Source organism: Hemibagrus wyckioides, unplaced genomic scaffold, assembly GCF_019097595.1.
Source record: "Hemibagrus wyckioides isolate EC202008001 unplaced genomic scaffold, SWU_Hwy_1.0 Contig13, whole genome shotgun sequence".
Taxonomy (NCBI): Eukaryota; Metazoa; Chordata; class Actinopteri; order Siluriformes; family Bagridae; genus Hemibagrus; species Hemibagrus wyckioides.
In genome coordinates this window covers 182,409-188,684 of record NW_026690773.1, presented here as the reverse complement: position 1 = coordinate 188,684, position 6,276 = coordinate 182,409, and positions in this window count along the sequence as shown.

Sequence of the window (6,276 nt, the reverse complement as noted above, 5' to 3'; positions counted from 1 at the left end):
GCTGTTTCCACAGGTCAGGGTCGTAACACTTAAGACCTGGGAAATGCAACTGTGAATGGATTTTTGCTGATCCATTTAAAATTTGGCAGACATTGTACATCCATTTAACTGAAAATACAAATGTTAATACACAATTTCCATTTTCATTTCCTTTCCTTTTCCATAATATTTTATACCAACATACTTTTATGAAATGATTTTTTTCTCACACTGAACAGCAGGTAGTGTTGCTGCATCACAGCTTCAGGATCCCCAGTTTGATGATGAGTTTAGTTCACTGTCAGTTTGTGTGCAGTTTTGCATCACCTCCAAAAAAAATGAGAGTAGGAATTTGCTAGGAGAAATTTCCCCTTTGTGTGAAAGAGTTTGTGTATGGAGCTCTGCAAAGGACTGACATCCCATTCAGGGTGTTTTCTCACCTTATGTGTGACTTCTTATTAACCATGACCCTGACCAGTAGAGAAACAGAGAATCCCCCAAAAGGACATGTAACTTTCTGTAAAGCATTGACAGAACTGCTTTCAATATAACAAAACTGTGTGAAGGTTTTTGTACAGTGCAGCTGGATTTCCTGTCACTGTGGGCTCCAGAGCACAGTAGTATAGTGCAGAGTCTGATACAGCAGCAGAGGAGATGATCAGATCCACTTTCTTATTCGTTTTATCTTGTTTTATGGACAATCGTGGATGAGGTGGTTGAGCCTTTATGACAGTTTCAGTGCGTTCAAGAATCAGCAGCAGAAACTCGGGTCTTGATCCAGCTTTTTGTCGATACCAGTGGAGACTGTAAACTGATCCAGTATATGTGCAGGACAGTGAGATGTTGCTGCCTTCCATTGAAAATACATTGGTTTGATCTGGTTTAATGTTATTGTCAGCAGCCTCTGCTATAAAAACATTACAACAATATTGTGATATTTTAATCATAAATGACACATTTCACATGGAAAATTGTGTCTTCTTAATTAGAGTTATTGAAAAATAATATTTTGTGTGCAGTGTATATGACTTACCAACATCAGAAAGAGTGAAAAACACCACGAAGAGGAACAACATTGTTTTCCTGAGTGTTTAGTTCAAACCTCTAGCTTTAGAAATGAATGTCAGTGTTACTATTTGATGTACATCTCCACCTCTAGCTCCACCTACTTGTATTTATGCATATTCATGATAACTGTTCTATACTGTATACTGTTTATATAAATCTGTAGAAATGTTTTTGCATTAATAATAAAATGTGGTTCTAAGAATCCTTGGATTCACTAATACCATTTCTCAGTTCCATTGCCTCATTGTTCTGTGAAATTCTATCTAAGACAGTTTTACTGGATTAAATGTATGTTGCAGTGGTATTTATTGGTTTTGTGTGTATAAATTTGTTGTGTTTGTTTGTCTTCCTCTGTGGGTCATGTGTGCAGCAGAAGGCAGCATATTGTCAGAACCACTAAGGAAGAAAATAAGGTTTATTTGAGAATAAGGAAGAAATATTTTTACAAACTTTAATTAACCCCTTAATGCTCAGCCCTAACAACCACACAAGGTTACAGGGAGTTAAATAGAAAATATAAAATGTTCCTGTACTCAAGATAGCATCAGAAGTGAAAGAACAATAAAGGCAGAGTTTCAGATGAGTTCAGTGTTTCTGAAACAGCAGGTGCTATTGTTTGTCACAGAAATGACGTTAGATGAGTATTTATTCTTATTACAGTTTAGTCTTATGTGGTCAGATGTGTAGAATTGTGTAGTGTAAAAGAGTCAGTGATTTATTCTTGTAGTTTGTGTTCTGCCTCAGATAGCAAGGTTTAAAAGTCCATAAGCAGCTTTGCTGTTTTTACTGCCATGTTTGTCTCTTTATTCAACTTTTACTCTGCAGGCAAACAGCCTAGGCATGATTCTATAGAAAATAAAAACATTTAGACATAGTTTTGTTGAAATATGTACATGGAGGTGTCAAAATACAGTAGAAACAGAAGCCACAGCAACATCTGGCATGTTTTTCCAGACAGCCACTTACATATGCTCTGGATTAATAATTTTATATATTAAGATAGTTTGAGATATCTTCATAACCCCCATATATTTATCTCTCAAATACCTCTAGATTTGTCATTTTGCATTTTCTTTTCCACAAAAAACAACATTATTAATGGAAGAAAACAGATGTGGAGCATCAACTCCACTGAATTAGCCACAATTCCCTTTAGATACATTTACTTAGAAGCCTGATCATGAATCATAATTTGAAACCAACATAATTTTATTAAATTAGTCTTTTCTTCAAATTCTCTCACACTGAGCACTGTGCAAAAGTGTAGAAAAAACAATGTACTAATAAATGAGACAGTTCTACTTAATTGTTTGAAAATATGTTTACAAAATACAGTATAATAAGACTGACAAGATGTCAGGTGAAGCTCAGGCCAGTCAGTGGTTTCATCTGTAAAAGATTACGCTTCAAAACAAACAAATCAAACTACACACCATATATAATAAAGCAACAAAACTTTACATCAGACGCACTGCAGCAATTAATTATTCATCTTAACAGAAGCAACAGAAGGTCTAATTCCTGAACCATATTCCTTTGTTTTGGGGATTATCTCATTCTGATGAGGTTTAAATTGTTGTTATTAATGGCCACAATATACAGTTTCAGTATTATACATATGGATTTACTGCATTCAAGATAAACACTGTACAGTTTTTGTACAGTGCAGCTGGATTTCCTGTCACTGTGGGCTCCAGAGCACAGTAGTATAGAGCAGAGTCTGATACAGCAGCAGAGGAGATGATCAGATCCACTTGTTCATCATCAACTTTAGCAGACTTTCTTGGGTCAGTGTTGGAAATTAGATCTCCTTTTTGGTCAACATTAAGAAGGAACTCAGGTTTAGATTTTGGATATTGCTTGTACCAGTACAGGAAGTTTCCTGTAGGAAAGCTTGTTTTGTATTTGCAGGACAGAGTAACATCATCACCTTCATCTACAGCTTCAGGAGTGAAACGTGGCTCTATTGAATCTGCCATGGAGTCACCTGTCATAGAGAAGAGATCATAATGTTTTTAACCTTTAAATAATCATCAGGAAATACTTAAGTCAGACCCACACTCTGCATTTTCACACTGCATCACCACACAGACTAATATTTAATATAATATAGTTAATATTTCTGTAATAATAAAAAGTCAATGTTAACTCACCTAGTGAAAGCCACAGATACATGAATATAACAGTGAACATGATGACTGGTCTTAGCTCAGTGAAAATAGTGGAGATCTTTCTATAATCTAATATGTTAACACCATAAAGCTTCAAAATTGCTCCACCCCACAGCATCACATGACAGTGTCACCAATGTTGTTGTCAGATTGTTGATTCTTACTGAAACATCCTGGCTTTACATTCAGCCTCATATGGGAAACCTGTCCAGAGGACATTTAAGTAAACACATACTGAAAGCAGGAAATAAAGTTTTGTTGTAAATCTGAAAAATAAAACTTTCCTGTACTCATGATAGCATTAGAAGAAGAGAAAGAAGAGTAAAGGCAGATTTACAGAAAAGTTTCCAGTTTTCAGTGTTTCTGACACAGAAGGTGCTTTTGCTTGTCAAAGAAATGACATTAGATGAGTATTTATTCTTATGACAGTTTAGTGTTAAGTGGACAGTTGTGTTGTTTAATCAGAATGGTATCTCTGAAATTATCTTAGGCACTAAGAGTAACCAGGGCAGGGGTTAGGATATTATATCAGCAGTATGTATGATAGAAGAACAAGTAAACTCTATGTCACAAAGGTTTTACTGTGAAAAGTAGCTTCCATCATCTCAGAGAATGTGAGCAGGTTGTGTGGTAGTGTCTCTAGTACTTAACCCACAATAAGATAAGTGACTGCGCCATCTTGTGTTCACTGAAGAGAAAAACCTTAACACACTAATAAATAAAGCCCTGCAAAAAGGTCATACAGCCACACATATATTGGATTTTTAATTTTTATTAGACCTTATATTTAAATTGTATTTACAGTTTGGGGTGTCATCCATTTCTCTCTTAAATACTGCTGGGTTTGTCACTGTATCTTTGTTTTTTATATTTTCTTTACATTACTTAATACAAAGCAGAAAAAATAAATAATAAGGGAAAACTAAAAGGAAACAGATGTTGAACACGGTTGTAAAACTCAACAACTAAACTAAATTGGCCACTGAGAAATGCTTTATATTCACATGATATACTTTCTGTCCTATCAGGGGATTAAACACACACAACTGCCTTTAGATAAATTTACTTAGATGCTTGATTATGAATCTCAACATAATATTTTAAACCAACATACTTTTATGAAATGATTCTTAGTCTTTTCTTCAAATGTTCTCACACTGAATACAAAAACAAACCAATGCAGTAATGAATGATCCAGTTCTAGTCAACTGTAGTGTTTATAAAATCTCATGACACTGATAATGCATGATGACAGGATAATGCTAGGTGAAGTGCAGGCCAGTTGGTGGGTGCATGTGTAAAAGTTTAGGATTTAAAATAAACACCGTATAAAATAAATAACAAAACTTTACATCAGACGCACTTCAGCAGTTCATTATTTTCTGTGATTTTGTGCACCTTAGTTTATTAGCTTTTTTTATACCATGAATGGTCTTAGCTGAATAGAAATATTCTTTCTGTACTCTAATATGTTCATTTTATGAAGCTCCACCCACAGCATCACATGACAGTGTCACCAATGTTGCTGACAGATTGTTGATTCTTACAGATAAATCCAGGATTTACATTCAACTGTAGTTAAAGGACCTATATATATTTTAAGCAAACCCAAAGCAGGAACTATTTGTAATATACAGATAATAGCAACAATATAATTAAACAAATGTAATTATTCTAATGATAATTATACAACTGTTAAACCATAATATAAAAATTAAACAAGTTTTAAATTAATTACACATTATATGTTTACAATCAGGCAGCTTAGTGGTTAGCACGTTCACCTCACACCTCCACGCGTCCATCTCCATGTGTCCTGGGTTCAAGTCTTGCTCCTGCTCACTGTGTGTGTGTGTGTGTGTAGAGTTTGCATGTTGCTTGGTGGGTTTCCTGCGGGTGCTACAGTTTCCTCCCAAAGACATGCTTCTAGGCTGATTGGAGTTCTGTAGTGTGTAAATGAGTGTGTGTGTGCACCCTGCGATGAATTGGCACTCTGTCCAGGGTGTATCCTGCCTTGATGCCCGATGATGCCTGAGATAGGCACAGGCTCCCTTTGACCTGAGAATAGATCAGATAAGTGGTACAGAAATAAAATGTTAAAAAGTAATCAGTGGTGTCTGCATCTACATCTGGAATATTCCAATCCAAAATAGTTTCTAAAGTATCTAAACCAGTGGTGGGCCATCAGTGCCAGCAAGGCCTTCTCTGCTGGCCTAAACAGCAGTGATCTGAATCACTGATTTGCATTTTAATATATTTTTCCATGCGTGTGTATTAAATTATTCCCAATAGTCTATTCTCTACATTTCCTAGCTTTGCTCTTGGTTGAGCTGCTTCCAGTAATGATAAGAATATTTATCTAATCATATTTCAGCCAGTGGCTGACATCATGTGTTGCCAGAGTGAAAGAAATCTGTCTTAAGGCCTTCAGAATGAATAGTGCAGGCGCCCGTAGCTTAAAATAAGTGGCAATTAAAATTGTTACATTAACCAATCAGATTTCGAGTTGGCGTCATTGGCGCCATCTAGCAGGCATACGATTACGTCAGCAATTTCCCGTCCTTTGATTGGACAACTGGAGTAGTCAGAGGCAGAGAACCACACAAACTAAATAAAATTATTTTAACTCACAATGACTGACAGAGGAGAAGAAATCGATTTGGTGGCAGACATCCTTACACATGCATTTTCAAGGCAGACTGTAATAAAATTGACTATTCCTTGTGAGGTGTGAAATACTCTAGCCTAATTTCTATTTTACTTTGCTATTAAACGGTTGAGGACACCAGTGAAGACCGCAGGACGCGGTAACCATAGTAACCAGTGATTTCCGGATTGGACCTAAGATTTCCAGCCCAGCTACAGCTTAAAACCCGTCCATTTAAAAATAAAATAAAATAAAATAGCAGCCCCAAATGCATACTGTGATAACTAATACATTAACAAACAGAAAACCCAAAACAAATGGGTGAGTGCAAAGGGCACTATTTAGACACACACACACACACACACACACACTGACAGACCCGCAGCACAGGCGATCTCACCCAGTGTCCAG